The 17,123-nt window shown below is 42.1% G+C and overlaps 1 long non-coding RNA gene across 1 annotated transcript; it reads right to left on the bottom strand.

Annotated features, from left to right (window-relative positions):
- Positions 1-280: 280 nt before the first annotated feature.
- Positions 281-13,206, bottom strand: LOC136007579 (uncharacterized). The gene is made up of 3 exons (XR_010609762.1): positions 12,799-13,206; positions 10,438-10,606; positions 281-2,709 (listed from the first exon to the last, which is right to left on the bottom strand). It is a non-coding gene; the product is annotated as an uncharacterized LOC136007579 (long non-coding RNA).
- Between the last annotated feature and the right edge of the window lie 3,917 nt (positions 13,207-17,123).

Here is a 17,123-nt window from a genome sequence, read left to right as displayed (position 1 = left end):
ACAAAAGACGATGGTGCTGCAAGAGCCAGTAGCATCACAGGTGGTGGTAGCAGCAAGAAATGCAGCCTGTCCTGCAGACAAGCAGAATGGAGACCCTACTTAGGTCAGAACAAAATTAATGTGCAGTCAGGGTCCGGATTTGTGTCCACAGTGTGGATAGTCCCAGCATACATTAAAGCTGCTCTCCCCTGGTATTGTTAAAGATTCCAAAGGAGAAAAGATGCAATAGGCTTCTGCCTATTTTCCCATTTAGAGTTTATAATTGCCAAGTTTAGACACATTTGTAGGTTTCCTTTTTCTTTTATTTTCATTAGAAGCTTGAATCTTATCACTTCTGTTCCCCAAAATACTCCAAGCCAGGCACTAGAGAACCGGCAGGATTATAATGTCACAGGGGCACATCTAGGGAAGTGCAAGTAAAATAGGAACAGGGATTTCTTAGTCAGAGCATTTATAGTTTGCTGATGCTTTTGGTGTTGACATTACCTGGGTAGCTCAAATGCCTTACAGGAGAACAGCAAAACAACTTTGGCCGTGTCCACCCGGCAGAGCACTGTTGACTCAGCAATGTCTGTCAGGGACATGAAACTGGTTGTGGAGCCAGCCTCCATCCATGTATGGTGTGTTGGGGCCAGACACACTGTCAGGACTGTGTTTTACCAGCTCAACTTGTTCCACTCGCACATGGGTCTGCTGCTGGAAGCCTGTTCCCTGCCAGCACAGCCTTCCCCATGTACATCTGGCTCTTCAGAAAACGTGAGAAAGCTCTAAATCTGGAAGAATTCCTCTAGGAAAGCTTCTAGACAAAACAGAGAAAAGGCAAACCCAACCATCTCAGGGTCTAATGGCTTGTATATTCCTAATATTATATCAAATCAAGTTAGGAAAACCCAACAGCCATCTCTCGTGCTTCCTTATGGAAAACCAAAGGTCACAGGCTCACTTTTCTCCTGTGGGTTGCCTTTGAAGCGTGGGTGCCATTGGTGCACCACAGGGCCCCATGTAGAAGGCTCTATTTGATCTAAGTCTGTAGGCATCTAGCTCTTTTTGGCATCTCTGGTTATCACCTTCGTATTACGAGGCCAGCTGTGATCTGCCCAATCTGTTCAACAAATCAGATTCATCCCTCTGGCTCTGCCAAAACTCAAGTGCAGCCCTCAGTTGGGTAAAGCACAGACACTCCAGCTTCATTTATATTATTGTAATTATAGCTACACCAATATTGAAATGGCCAACTTGAGCTGCAGGCAAAATAAACAAATGCTTCTTTGGTGATCAGCGCATAATGGGTTTTTTTAATTATAGCCTGCACGCCAACTGTAGACCATACCTAGAGAACGTGGCAGGCAGTTCTCACAGACAGTAAATGTCACTCATTTTCCAATACATCAAAGTGAGAGAGTCTACAGAGGATGAAATTATTTTATACAACAGGTATGAATGAATTTCATACACCAGGTAGTATATCTCAGTCCCCCAAAAGTCATTGGCAAAACTGCTACTAACCAGCAGACACAGCAGTTCAATCTAGGGAGGGGATGTGTGTAATGTAAGAAGCCTAAGGAAAGAAAAAGAAATATTAGGAACATACAGGAGATCACAAAATCTACCATGTCTATCATGAGTGTTGGGCAGCCACACGTGTCCTGCATCTCATTGTCCAAATTAGTCCCATATGCAGCTGCAGCATCACTTGTAAAAAGATCCCAGTTCATGGAGTCTTATAGAGCTGTTATTAGATAATGTTTACTAGGCACAGCTGTGCTTAATTTCTGCCTATACAGTCATTGGTTTCGGCAGAGATTTTGAAGATGTTCCTCCTATCACCACAATTCTGGAAACAAAAGTTGCATGAGAAGACAAAGATGCAGAGCTTCTTCTTCATCTGCTCTTCCAGCCAGGCAACCGACTACACTGCCAGCGGAACACCACCAAATCCCTGGGTTTATGCACAAGAGCTGGTGTGAACATTTTCTTTGGCTTGCCTCCAGAGGGGATAACAGTCTTCTTGGGATTTGGGTCTGACTGTTCACTGTTTTCTCAAAAAGACTTCCCCCAGGGCTATGGTTTGGAACTTCTGAGGCTTTGCATCTGGAGATCTTCCAAGCATCTGTCTTTGGGTGACACGCACTCCATTTAATGGGAATCTGCCACCCTTGCCCCACACATGCACACGGTTTCAGGCAGGAGGCACTACTTCTGGGAAATTTACTGCTACACAGGCACACAACAGTTGTGTTTGAGCAGTCACACAGCTTTTGCCTGAAGCAGATCTATTGGGCACGTGGCAGATGGTTGGACACCCCTTGCACAGCAAAACCCCTGCATCCTGTTGCTTACATACAGGGTGTCTCCATACCTCAAGTTCAGTGAGTTCATCTGGGCCTGACACGCCTGGAGCTGGTGGAATAGCTCACGCTCCAAATCACTGCTCAGCACATTGTCACCAGGCTTCCCATGTACCTGGCATGATGACTCTACTAAGCCAAGATCTTCAGGCTGGTGCCTGGTGGTCCATTGGCTCAAGCTCACTTGAACAGATATCTCCAGAAAGGCAGCTCAGGAAAGTAATGAAACACAAGTCAGAAAAAAGTGTGTTTACCTGGGGTGCTTCTGCCAATGTAACAGAAATATGCACAGGGCAACTTCACTTCCACCTGATCCAGGTGGTTGCACAAAATGGAGAATGTCAAGAAAGACTTTGGGTACCTGGAGAGATAGTAAAATATATGTAAGAAATAGGTTCTGAAACTAATAACATGTATCAGTATTTAGCCACTGCATTGCATGTTGTGATTTTGCATTCAGAAGAATTCCAGTTGTTTTCTTGAAGTCTGCAGTTAGCTAAAGGAAGACCAACTCATTGGCTCATTTTAACTGACTGTTTGGGGGAAACTTTAGTATTTCAGTACTTCAATTCTTATGAGCTTATATTTATAGAAAATAGTCAAAACAAAGATCTATTACAACTTGCAAATAGACTTTCTGGAGATACAGATGCTTTTATTAGCCTGGCATACTTATAATCTTTATTTACCACAAAGCCAGCAAAACCATTCAGCTTGCTGGGAAGGTACAGACAGCACTAAACTTACTCAATAACTGTTCTTCTGCTTACAGTACTACAGTACTGGTGCTGAAGGAGGCAACGGTTGGTGTAGTTATAAAAGAAGGCCTCTCTAAGGATCTCAAAGATCCTAGCTGAATTCTTTCTTTCTCTCATTCATCCTAAAGGGAAACCCAAGGTTTCACGTGAGCTATGACTGCAGATGTAAAACAGCTTGGCCTTTTCTCCATGTGAAGAAAGCCTTATCCTGTCCCTGTAAGATTATGGTCTATCCCTAGGTAATCACTGAGCCCAAACTCAAAAGATGGCCATACAAGACTGACACATCAAGGAACAGACTCTACTGACATCCCAGGGAGTCAGTCCAAAGTCTCTGAGCTGAACACCCCAATCTTTCCAAACATCAGGGCTGTAAATTATGTGTCTCATGTCCATGGTATATATACATATGTATATGTGTAGCTATTTTCTGTTGCTGCTAGCTTCCACACCTTTTCGTAATTAAATCTTCCACTTTGAATTGATAGGTTCTAAAATCTGATGAGAAAAAACAATACAGTTGACAAGATTCAGGGCCCTGGGCCTATACAGTGCCCCCTGCAAGCAAGATGTTAAACCCCAATGATATCTCAGCATGGACTGAAAGACGGACCTGTGCAAGCTCTCCTTCCTCAGCTCAGATCTGAAACCAGTGCAGCAGTCACTGCCTTATGGCATTGTACTGATGTCAGCAGACAGCAACTTTATTTAAAGCAGGGCTCTCATTCACATTCATTGAGTAAATGTTGCTCTTGCCTTCCAGCTGTTTGTTACCACCCGTCTGCTGGGCTACAATCTCCTGACAAGACAGTCGACAGGAGGGAACCAGTGTCTGAGCCACAGCCATTAGAATTCAGACACTGCACAGTCTAGCACCTTAGCATGAACCCTCCCTTCTCGGTGGCTTGAGCTTAATACACAGTGAATTACAAGCTGGAGTGCCTGAGGGGTAGGTACATGCTCCCCACCATTATTCCTGTAATGGAGATTGCATCCAGAGGCTGCTGTCCCTGCTCTTCAACCCTGCACCATGTTTTTACCCCACATTATTCCAGTTCACGTGTTGGTTCCCATCCTCTATCAGACCTTCCTCCCGTGTGCTCCCATCCACGATGTCCACAGTAGCATTCCCATGTGTTTCCAAGCACCAGGCTTGCTCTTTGAGGAGACTTTTGCCAACTGCTTTAAAAAATGCAAACTGGCAAAGTGCTTCATGGTTTGGATGATGCCATACCTTTTGTAGCCATTCCTACAGAGTGGCAGGGAGTACATTTATTATGGAACTCACATTTGGGTTTTAAATGTTCTTTCCATTTCCCCAGATCAAGCTGGTATTACTACAGTTTGATTATTGCAATATATTATCGTGGCTAATTATTACTTGGCTGTATTTGTTATTAGGTTCATCACTGCTTGGAAACTTCTGTGTTAGATTTAGTGTGGATAAATATCAAAAGATTTGGATATTCAAAACATTTCCAAAAGTTTTGAATATGCAAAATTGTCTCTATTCCTGGAGAGGAATGGAAGTTAGCATACGAAGGAGGAATAATCAGTCCAAGTAGGGCAAATTAAAGGACAGACTCTAGTACCTCCCATCTCTGGGAGAATTTCCTTAAAACTGAGACGCACATCCTGGGGAGTCTGTTTCTGCACAGCCTGTGTTAATTTAAAGTGTTTGTGTCGCATCGTTACCCTTTATTATCAGGCTTTCTGTAATGGTCAGTGTTACATATCTCAAGCTCTGTGAGCTAATTAAGTCAGGAACTGCAATTTTTGGAGTGATACAACAGATTATTCCCACAATAGCATTCCCACAGTATTGCATCATCTCAGACTCTGGCTGTACTTAGGGAAAAAGAAAAGTAAATTCATTTTTGAAACTGGGTCTAGTTTAAGTCCTCACCCAGACATCTGTGTGAGGCCTCCTCTACAGAAGGAACTGGGGAAGGGGGAAGCCGTTTTTTGGGAATCTTGGAGTAAAATACCTGTTGATGGTCAAATCTTTTAGCACAGTCTCATTTAACTCCCCTGGGAAGAAAGCTAAGTGACAGTGTTGAAGGTGCTGTAGACAACAGCCACGTGCACGTCCCTCCATCGATCCCAAGAATTAATCTGAAGTAGAAGATATTTTGGTGCCAGGAACATATCTACCTTCAAAAATGGAGCTGAAATGTGGATTATTTGTGTTTCAGAATATCCAGGCAAAGCACCAAACTCTGTTCAACTTCACAAGGGCAACTTTAATGAATTTTCCCTCTATGTACAAAAGAGTGGAGAACTCTTTCCTGCATGTCAGACACTTTCTTTTTCTGCAGTACTTTTGAAACCAACAACATCTGTGTACCTTATTTCAACTTTTGCAAGAACTGGACAAAACTGCTTCACCCATTAGAGAATGTGTGGTTCAATTGGATTCATTTTTCTTTACATCAGTGGTAAATTTAGTTTAAAATACTTTACAGGTACCATAGCCAAACATAGCATCCTGAATTAAGAATGAATTATAATTACTAGACTACGGTTTTTTCGCAGTCAATCCTACACCCATCCTGAAGAGTGCTCCCATACTTGTTTTCCTTGAGACTTAATGATTGTATACCCTAAATATGCCATTTTCTACTTCTCATTTGGCTATAAATAAAGGTTTAAAGGATCTCTTTTCAGGATTATTAAGGAGAAGATTTACAATTTCTAAGCTGTAAATATTTCTGAAGATATTTGCTAAGCTGGAAAGAATAATATTGCCATTATTTCTGCTGCTGATGGCAGGGGGATGGAATTTAAATTCAGATATGTTGGTAATTGTCAGTTCTTTCCTCCCCCTTGAAAAATCAATGGAAATTAAATCCATAACTTGTAATCCACATTTAGAATTGTGCTTAATAGCTGATGACATGATATATGACCTATGGGGAGCAAATAACAGAAGGACTCTCAACTTGAAATTCAAGCCTAGACATCTAGGGAAAATAATCCAAAACTCAGTTATTCCACAGAAAGGAAAACGAGGAAACTAATGCTGAAAGAAGCCTGAGGGTGATAGTAGAGAACGCATTAAATGCGACTGAGCAAAAGAGGAGAAAGGGAAATTTTTTGGCTTCAGATTCAAAGACATCACCTCCTGGAAAAGGGAAGAAAAGATTCCACTCCATATGGCTTTGGTGTGACCACACTAGGAATACTAAATTCACTCCTGGGTACCTTATTAGCATCTAAAAGGGCAGGTTCAGTGAAGAGCAACAATAGTGTCTAAGGGGTTGTCTAGGCTGACTTTTAAGGAAAGATTAAAATAGTTTAGGGGTGTATTGGGGCACCTTTTATTCCTGTGGAGTAGCACTTCAATTCTTATTCCATCCTTTCCCCTACATTTTAATAGGCCTACTTACAAAGCAATATATCATGGGCAAGTGTGCTAAAGTCTGGACCTCAAGATGTATGTATTGGCTAAGCAATGAAGAGAGGAAGTTCCAAAAGACATCTATGTATGTCAGAAGGGCTGTTAACACCAGTGGGCATAACTTGCAAGAGGATGATATTTTTAAAGGAAAAAATGTAAAAGAAAATGAAAACTTATTGACAGGTCTGTTAGGGTATTGATTACTCTCATAAATGAAGTGATACATTTCTTGATACATTTTAAACTATACTTGCAAAGCACAAGCAACTGAACTCAAGAGAGGAATCCTGCACTAGACAGAAGATGGACTAGATGGCTTAACGGGTCTCTCTTATTTCCACTTGCATTGACTCAGAAACTTTAATGAGAGATACGAAGTTACAAGACAATCTGGTAATAAACATGCACCGCTGTCTAATGTATTATTTGGCCAGAGCCCACATAATTCCTGAAGTACACCTCAAAGCCTCATCATGACTCCAGTGCTAAATACCTTACAGTCCCACCTCTGCATGGCTGTGAAACATCACACAGTGTAAACAAGAAATCAATCAGTAATCCTGAGTCTCTAATGGTAGTGTTAGGGAGATTCTTTGGATCTGCTAGAAATACTGTTTAGATAAGCTTTATTCTGGGTTTAAGTCAACTAAAACCTTCCCAGGACTGTTTATTTTCTAGGAATCAGAATCACAGAACCATTATGGTTGGAAATGACCTCTGTAGATCACCCAGTCCAACCCCCTGCCAAGGCAGGGCCATCCAGAGCAGGTCACACAGGAACGTGCCCAGGCGGGTTTGAATGTCTCCAGAGAGGGAGACTCCACAACCCCCCTGTGCAGCCTGTTCAGTGCTCTGACACCCTCAGTGTAAAGAAGTTCTTCCTCATGCTGAGGTGAGACTTGTTGTGTGCTAGTTTATGGCCATTGCTCCTCATCCTGTGTTTGGGCACCACTGGAAAGAGTCTGGCACCATCCTCCTGGTGCCCACCTTTGAGACATTTATATCTCAAACTCACAGAGCCATACAGTTTCTCTGACATGCCCTCTTCCACTAGGATTTTCCCCTTCCTCCTTACTCAGTCCCAGGGCTTCCATCAGGAGGTAGATCATCACCACTTCTGTCAGGGAAAAGAAGTTCAGATCCTGATGGAGGGATCTGACAGCCTTTGATACTGCAGACATCCAGCAGTTAATACATTCAATACTGGCCAAGTAGGACTCCTGCACTGACCCCCTGCATTCCAACTGCACCCCATCACTGGGTGCTCATCATCTCCCCAGGATGCCCTCTCTTCTGCAGGGCTCAAGTAGGCTTTGCTAGCAACTTCTGCATTTTGGCAGAATGGTTTATATTCCCTTCAGAGGTCATTAAATCTCTATTGATCTCAAGCAATTGGTTTTTCACACTAGGCAGACTTCGGTATAAATTACTGATAGGGGATGTGAGCTGTTTTGGATCCCCATCCAGTGCATCAAGCAGCCAATTTTGAGTGTATATTTTTCCTGTTCCTCTTGTTACAGTCTCCACACAATGACAGCAGAAGCCCTGATTTTCTGCAGAGCTGAGCATAGGTGATTTCCTTATCCTGGGCTCATCAGGAGAAGCCGTTTCAGATTTATTCGTTCTCCCTCCTCTCAATGCAAATTTACTCTTCTCTCTCCCCCTGCCCTGAAAAAACATCCATATTAAATTTTCACCTTCTAAAAATAGGCTCAGAATAAAAGGCAATAGATTTTTAAACTCTTGCTTATTTCTTAACTGCTTTAAGGCAACATGATTGTGTCTCTCAGCTGTGAAATTACCTGTACTGGGAAACTTTGCTACCCTAAAGAAGGTTCTTTCTGTGAAATGGAAATAGTGCAGTGAGCTTCTTTTTTGTTTTCCACAGCCCTTTCTGTAGCAAATATCCACCTGCTCTGGACAGAGTCAAATCCAGCAGCCAGTATCCTCCAGGGCTTATTGCAAAGATCAACTTTATGGAGGGGTATGAACTGAGATCTACATAAGTTTGGATCAAGCGTGGCTCAACCAACCTGCAGCAATCAGAAAGGAAGAAGGGTTTCCATGATCTATTTCTCCTCCAGGACATCTGCAAATATTTGTGTTTCTTGTTACCAAACACATACTTAGTAGAAGCTGTAGTTACAACTTTCCCAGTATTCACCCTTAACTATCATATTTTGTCTCCCTTTCACCATCTTTCCAATATAAAATCTTCTTGCTATTTTTAAAAAGAACAAACAAACTGATTTACAAAACAAAACCATTTTTCTCAACAATGTATATTTCTGCTATATTCACTTTAACACGCTCTCATATTTTTACCTTCACTTACCAAACACAGTTTACATGATGGTAGCAAACAGTACAGAAAGAGAACAGGGTAAGCATGAAGAAAAAGAGTGAGCAAGAGACACAGAAAAAAACCCATGAACTTTCTTTCAAGCTATTTAACAAAGTAAGGGCTCTGGGAAGATAAACAGCGCACTGATTCCATTCAAAAAGGTAGTTTTTCCTTTCAAAGCAACTACAGTCAAACCAAAGACAGCCAGGAATTTCTGTAGCAGGAAGACCTCTATAGATACAGAAACACAGAGAACCAGGAAGAAAGACATTTTGATGAATGATCTCGAGAGCTTGAAGACCCACAGAAGAAGGCAGAGGTGAGCTTCCGAGCTGGTCCATTGACTGAGGAAGGAGGGTTCCCAGTTTGCAGACAGCAATAGTCATCTCATTATCTTGGATATTAGACTCTTTCATAGACACACAGTTGCCCTGTGCAACTGCTCTTGCAAAACAGAAAGCTTTTCCCTGGAGCTCCCTGGTCATCCACTGACAATTTTCATTACCATTTGGACAGAAACCAAAATTATGCAGGCTGGACCTTAGTTCAATATTGTATTAAGGTAAGCACGCTGGCATCATTCTGTGACAAACATTACATCATCCTTTTAGCTAGTAAAGTTGTTAATGTATATATTTCACTAGGCAACAGGCTGATTGAGTTTTTGACCTTTCAAACCCACAGCTTTGCTATCTGAGGGCTCTACAAAGGCAGTCAGCACACAAATGTGAGATGGGAAAGGTTCATGTTCACTTCAAGTGGAATCTTGTGTATCTATCACATACACAGGTATATACAGAAAACTACACACAGAGGCCTGCTATAGAGAGGGACTGTATATACATGAAATGATTATAAGTACTTGTCTCTCACACACATCCTCAGTGTGTGTGAGTGCCAGAAACTAGACATGACATTCCAGACTGGAATGATGCAAGGAAAAAATATATTGCATTTATGGAAATCATTCATTTTCCTTGTCTGGGAACCTCTTGAATATAAATAATATTTTAATTTATAAATTTCAAAGCACTGTCCTAAGAATGGCTATGAATCATTATCTTCATTTGACAGTGGGAGAAACAAGGAGCAGACTGTTTCAAGCCACAGACTAAGGTCACATGGAGCAAATGAAGTCAAACCTCATCTCCTGAGCCTGACTTTCCCTTGAGAGAGCACACCAGAGAGCACACCACTCACAATTTTATCAGCTGAAACTCTTCAGCACATACAGTAATAGTATTGGCAACCCTGAGCCTTCATAGATCAGGACTGAGGTTTCAAATGATCAGCGGATTTGCTTTAAATGCATAAGATTCAAACACCCAAATAAATACACTTATTTTACTTCTATTCGCCTCCTATTATCTGAGCCTTTGGAGTATGCTAAGGTAATGATTTCCAGGTGTTTCCACCACCAAAAGACCCAGTCATCTTTCCTTTAAAAAAGGGAAGGGAGGGTACTAAACAAATGACACTAAATACTGTAAATTAGACCTTGAGAGTTGCAATAAAAAATGCAGATAGCATACTTCTGGCACATGCTCTCTTTAGAAAATGATCCTCTACCCAAAAAGCAGATCTTACCTTCAGAGCAGCAGCAGGTCCCAGTGATGACTCCCACAGCTGGTAAACATCCATCATCACCCTGGATTGGGTCCTCCAGACATTTTTGAAGGAGTAGCAGCAGCTCAGGGCAGAGCTCAGACAACACTGTGGGACTTGTGGGTCTTTCTGAGCTGTTTGAATCCAGCAGCTGATGTGGCCAGAGCACAACAAATTAGAGCAGTGCACACCCCACCTTTCCTTTGCAATCAGAACTGTTCTTCCCCCAGTATAAGCCTATTCCTCCTATATAGGTTGGTAACATGGGACCAAAGCTGCCATGGCCACACAAACTGGAGTTTCGGTCCAGCCTGAGCTCATTCCTCCTGCTCAAATTTTCTGCTGGTTTAACTCTATGCAGTGAAGCTTTACATCAGATGCAGTTTATCTGCACCCTTCATGCTTCATGTCAGCTGAAATTCACAACTCCAAAGCAGTGGTGTTCAGTTTAAGTCATTTTTTCCTCCTCTAAAGACCTGCTTTTTCAAATGTCTCCAAATTAGACAATCGCTAGGGGCACTGATAGTTGTTTTCCTTTTAACTCAGAGGCACTATCTGCTTTTTCAGCTCCTCTGTTGTTTTATCTCTTATTATCTTAAATCATTTTGAAAGCTATATCTTCCATTTAAAAGTCGTATCCTATTATCTAGGAGGGAATTTGAAAAGGTCGGTGTTAAAAGGAAACACAAGCTAAACCAACCCCAGCACTCGAGCCTTCAACACTAACTAACCCATGCAATATTGAAGGTTAATTAGGCTTTAAGGAAATGCGCAGGCAATACATGTGGCATGCTACTGATAAAATGACACTGCTTACAATAAATTAAATCATAGTAGAACCTCACTGAGGCACTAATCATGGGCAAAACACTGACAAAAATTACGTTTAGTCAGGCTGGAATCTCTTTAAATTACTAAACAGAAGAATTAAATGTAATCTGGTGTGTGGCCTTCAACAATTACAGTCTAGTTTTACTCAGTCTTAATGCATTTGAATATACATTGCAAAAATAACACTTGTAGGTATATGACAGCTCTGGAAATACCTGGGTGGTCTCTAAAGTGTGTGAATTAGGAGTATGTTATTTAATACACTTTTTTACAGGGAACACAAGACATCTCAATGGTTTCTCCTTGCTTTGCCATGTCTGTTAGCAGTTAGGTATTGGAACAGACAGGATCTACTGTGGAGAAGCACATCTGGACATTTAGAAAACTGAAATAAAGTTAAACATGTTATCCAGCTTTAATTTCTCTTTCAAAGTCGTAAAATGGCATGCTGGTGCACACTTGCTGGAGTGTGACAAATAAAGTATATGTTGTTACTGAATCTCATTTTTAGCAGAAAAACAATTGATTGTGTGCCCTGTACATTATATGGGCATGTAATATGCTATGGTAATACATAAATCAACCTGATGTGAGAACCCAGTTTTTGGTTTTCAGATAAGTAGTTGACAGACTCTGGGAAATGCAATTGCTCAGTTTCTTTCATGCTGTAACCCTTGAAAATGTTACAAACACTTTCATAACTGTAAGCCTGAAGACACAGCACCACAGAGAAACCATACTGCTAACACATGAATGGCCTTTAATGTCTGCAGAGCCCTCAATCAGCTCCATTATATTCCTCTCAAAGAATGACGTGAAATGCATTTGACACTATCATTGCTTCATTAGCTAAAACTTCACTGATGTTAGCCATATGTGATACGGCAGGAAATCCTCACCTTTAGAGGAAAACATAGATCTCATCTATTTGACTTTGCTGCTTCTGAGAATTCAGAAACACAGACAAGTAAAATTCTCATGTTTGAAACATGTAGAAGAACTCAAAAAATAAAGACTAGTTAGTTCTACAAACTTTGGTTTGATAGTGACGTACAGCAAGAATGGAATTTGCCATGGTGGATATGCATTTGGATATGTCAAGAAGACACATTCTTCTTGAGAACATGCTTGGGGGTGAAAGTCATAGATAATCCCAGGTACGTAATCACAATGTGAACATGGTTCTACAAAATGCATGATCAGAAGGGGCAAGCAACATGGAATCATCACAATTTTAATTTAAGCTTTTAAAAATTAGGCATTAAAATGTCTCAAACCAGATAAGGCTGCCTCCCATTCCAGTTAATCATTAAACTAGTCCATCTGTTTGGGGTTGTAGCCCCGCCTGACTTCCTCTGAATAGGATCCAATGCATGAATGACCACAGAGGCAGATCTGTCCATACCATGATTAAAACACGCACACAGATATCTGTTTGGACTGCTACACAAAACAAAAATTCATTTTCTTCCTTTGCATTCCTTTGAAACACATCCGTCTTTTAACCCAAACCTTTAAAAGGGTGTTTGTGTCACTGCAAAACTGAGGAAAACACTGGAAGTTGGAGCACGTCTTTTAACAGTTTCCAGGCAGCCTGTCTCAGCCCGGAGCAAAGGAGCATCTGGTAAAATGTCTTCCATCTCCTCGACTGTTCTTATCTCTACTTCTGTTCCTAAGGTCAGTAAAAACATACAGAAGTGATTATGCAGGAACTAGCTCTGAGGCATCATGCTATTTGTCAAAGTAGTAACAGTGAATTCAGTATGTGTAAATCTCTTCCCCATGTGCAGTAGAGCTGTGCTCTGGAATACCAGTGGGATAGTGACAGGAGTCATTTCCTAGGCAGCTTATCTTTGGGGGAAGTTTGTGGTCAGTATAATAAGAAACCCCAATTTTTAAGAACCCACAAGCTGCAAGGGACTGTCCCACTGTCCCTTTCTGCTAACATGAACAGTTGAGTTACTTTGCATCTTTATCAGTGACCTGGAAGAAAATACTAAGTCCTTGCTGATAAAGGTGGCAGATGACAGACTGGGGGTGAACAAAGAAGTGAGGTCACTGATGGAGGGCGAGCTATTAATAAGCAAACAGCATATTTTGCAATACACCCCAATACAAAGGTAAACGAAGCAATGACTGTAGGAGGTCATTACAGAATCAGGGACTCTGTCCTGCAAAGCAATGGCAGGCTGGTCATGGTGAATAGCCACATGAGTACCAATCCCTGAGCAGACACACTGGTCAAAAGACCATGTCTCTAAGACAAGGGTAGGAGATTCTTGGGATACAGAGGCCGCATTTTGTGTTTTGGCCTAAGCCCACCTGTGAATATTAACAACCTTGCAGCCTCCCCTTGTGAAACCACTGTCCATTGGATGTGACTCCACTCGTGAGGAACTGCTGGGGAGCAGAAATCTTGGTAGGGATCCAACTTGTATCTGTGTAGGTGAGCCATACAGATGTGCCACATTCAGCCATGACCAGGACACGGTCTTTGCTGTGTGCCTTGGTCTTGGTCCTGGGATCTCCAAAGGAAAATAGGGGCTGCCAGAATGTTGGCTCCCAGCAAGGAACACCAGCCTCCCATGCCATAGTGTCCCAGAGGCTGCCATGTGGATGTGTGGAGCCAGTCAACAAGCTCAACAGCTTTAGCCCACCACTTCCCCTGTATATATCTCAGGGACAGTCTAGATGCAGCCACTTTGTTCCATCCCAATGTCTGTAGTCTAGGAGGGTGTTAATAAGCTGTAAAGCAGAGTGAGTGTGGAAAGTTTGCCTTGTATAGTAAAAGGTTGACACTTTATCACAGAAAAAGTGAAGGACTGGATTTGATCAGTCTGTAAGAACAGAGCTTTCTACTGGGCTGTGTGGTACAGAAGACGGAGGTGTAACACCACCCAGAAGCTGCAAGTTGAAACTCGGACAAGTTCAGACTAGTCAAAGTGCTGATGTTTGACTACTAGTAGAACCTCCCAAAGGTTTTGCTGGGTTCCCTGGCTGTGGCAAATTTAAAATCAAGATCAGGCTCCTTCTAGAAGAATTGAATATACATTGCAAAAAGAGGATCAGATGAATTAAGCACAATACCTCTGACCTCCTACTCTGTAACTCCATGAAGTCCTGAGCTTTCTTTTTCCTTCCCACATCCCAGAAAATGTGATCAAGTTGGGGCACTTCCACAGGAGCATCAGAGATGCTTTTGTTGACTTTCCTTACAAACTGGGTGTTTCAGAAGACGCTCTTGGGCTATGCCAGGTGAGATGCCAAAGGAATTCACCTCCTGTATGATCTATATTTGCTGGGCATGATAAGGACTTAAGGCAGGCCTGGATGGAAAAAACAAGCTCTTCTCTTCCACTAAACAGACCACGAATAAATCTGGCACTTCCAACTTGAGCAAAGATTCTTCTCTAGCAATTCTTCTTTGCAGGACAGCTAGAAAGCAAAGATGCAACTACCTGAGAGCCCCTCTAGAATGGGAAGTATCATTTGGGGCTGGGGATCCAACAGAGGCTCACTTACTAAAATCAGCTGGGGATGGCAGTATGTGTAGGAATTTGGTTGTCGGTATATGAAGCTATAAATAGGCATTTGGAAAGCTTGGGAGCTCACACAGTTATTGCTTTTTATTTTAAAATGGTAATGTGGATTTCAAACTCATGAAAGACATGAGATTGGTGGTGAAGGCCTGTCTAGCCACACATACGATCAGCAAGAAATTCAGGTTCTTCCATCTCACTCAGCCTTGCCATGGAAGAAAGACCAGCTCCTGGGAAGTTTTGGTCTTTATGAACAATTTAGCCCCCAGGCCCTCCGATGGCCTATGCCAGCTCTGATGCCTGCTTCGTGATACAGACTGATGTTACCTGGAAACCTGAATAGTACTGGCCACTTATCTTTATTTCCTTATTTTCCTCCTTAATGTTTATGGAAAAAGAAAAGCTGTAGCACAAGAGCAGAGATTGTCTACTGCTCACAATAACATATACAGGATCTCCCACCATGCTTTGAAGTTACTGTATCTTACTAGAACAGCTCAAAATGGGTACTTCGGCAAAACATGGCCCTTCAACAGTGCCTCTGTGCATCAGATGGTGAGATCATCACTTTAGGGCAAACAGTTTCTAAAGAACTTGACTTGTGTCTTCTTGACTCCTGCCAGGCTCACCCACTATTTGGTGTCCTCTCCCAGCAGCACTCACCTAGAGCCCAAATGGTTACAGCCTGGCTGTTTGCAGATTCATAGAATCACAGAATCCCATAATGGTTGGTGCTGGAAAGGACCTTAAAACTCATCCCATTCCAAACCCTTGCCATGGGCAGGGACACCTCACACTAGACCAGGTTGATCCAAGCCTTGTCCAACCTGGTCTTGAACACTGACAGGGATGGAACATTCACCACTTCTTTTGGCAACCTGTGCCAGTGCCTCAGCACCCTCACAGGGAAAAACTTCTGCCTTAGATCTAACATGAACTTCCCCTGCTTCAGTTTGAACCCATCATCCCTTGTCCTGTCCCGATAGTCCCCAATGCAGAGTCCCTCTCCAGCATCCTTGTAGCCCCCTTCAGACACTGGAAGCTGCCCTGAGGTCTCCACACAGCCTTCTCTTCTCCAGGCTGAACAGCCCCAGTGTTCTCAGCCTGTTTTCATATGGGAGGTGCTTCAGTCCCTCATCATCCTTGTGGCCTCCTCTGGACTTGCTCCAACAGCTCCATGTTCTTCTTATGTTGGGGATACCAGCACTGCACACAGTGCTCCAAGTGGGGTCTCACGAGAGCAGAGTAGAAGGGCAAAAGATTTGACTTCTTACTGTGAAATTTGTTCATATTAATTCCAGGCAAGAGGAAAAATCAATTTTTTGGGGGAAATATTTTGTATTTTATCTTTTACTTTAGCTTTTATCTTTAGAAACCAACCTAAGTTGGTTTCTGGGCTGGATGAGTCAGATGGAGCTGATAACCATTAGCACTGCATTAAAACACTGCAGTAAAACCAGAAAATAAAATACTTTTTGGAAACATCTGATTTAAGAACAAAACAAATCCACTAATTGGTTAGAAGCTGACAGAAATTATTAGCAATAAGCTCTTTCGCATAGAAATAGGCTTATTACCATCTTTTCCAACCTAAATAATTCTATGATTCCATGAATTTGCAGCAGCTGGCATGAGCCTGGCATTGTTCCAGCAAACTGTATCCTGCAAATACCATCTTTCCACCTGATCCTAGGAAAAACACAAGCAAGACAGGCTTGTATTCTCTTCTTTATCCCTGAATAATATACTCCCATTGACCCCTTCAGGAGCTCTGTGCATGTGCATGTGTGCAAAGAGTATGGCCCAAAAAGGGAAAAATAAAGCAGTTTTGAATTTTCAGCTGGCAGACCTGTGAGCAAGGACTGCAGGCTGCTTTTAATTCAGGGGTAGAAGCATAGGAAGATGTGTTTTGCTACATAACTGAAAGCCAGTAGAGGCCATCCGGGAAGGAAAGACTAAATTAATTACAAATCATAGCTACATGAAGATCTCAGGTCGAATCAGATTTGTTAGAGGGTTTGGTTTTGTCATTTTTCTTGGGTTTGTTTAGTTTTGGTTTGTTTTTCTTTTAAGTCAGCATAAAATTACCCTCTGCATGATGTACGGCATAGTCTTCAGCTCCTGGGTCTGCCCACACTCACATCTCAAAGCACATTTGTGGTTTGCTGAGATCTAGTGCTGTCTGCTTGCTTTTTTTGACCAAGGACTTTTCCATATGATTATACTCTAAAAGTGTGCCATAGATTACATGGTCCATAACCAGGTTACAAGGAGAGAACACAGGTCTGTGTTTAGGAA

Source organism: Lathamus discolor, chromosome 2, assembly GCF_037157495.1.
Source record: "Lathamus discolor isolate bLatDis1 chromosome 2, bLatDis1.hap1, whole genome shotgun sequence".
NCBI lineage: Eukaryota > Metazoa > Chordata > Aves > Psittaciformes > Psittacidae > Lathamus > Lathamus discolor.
The sequence above is the reverse complement of the archived record's forward strand: the minus strand, read 5'-3'. Positions and strand labels throughout refer to the sequence as shown.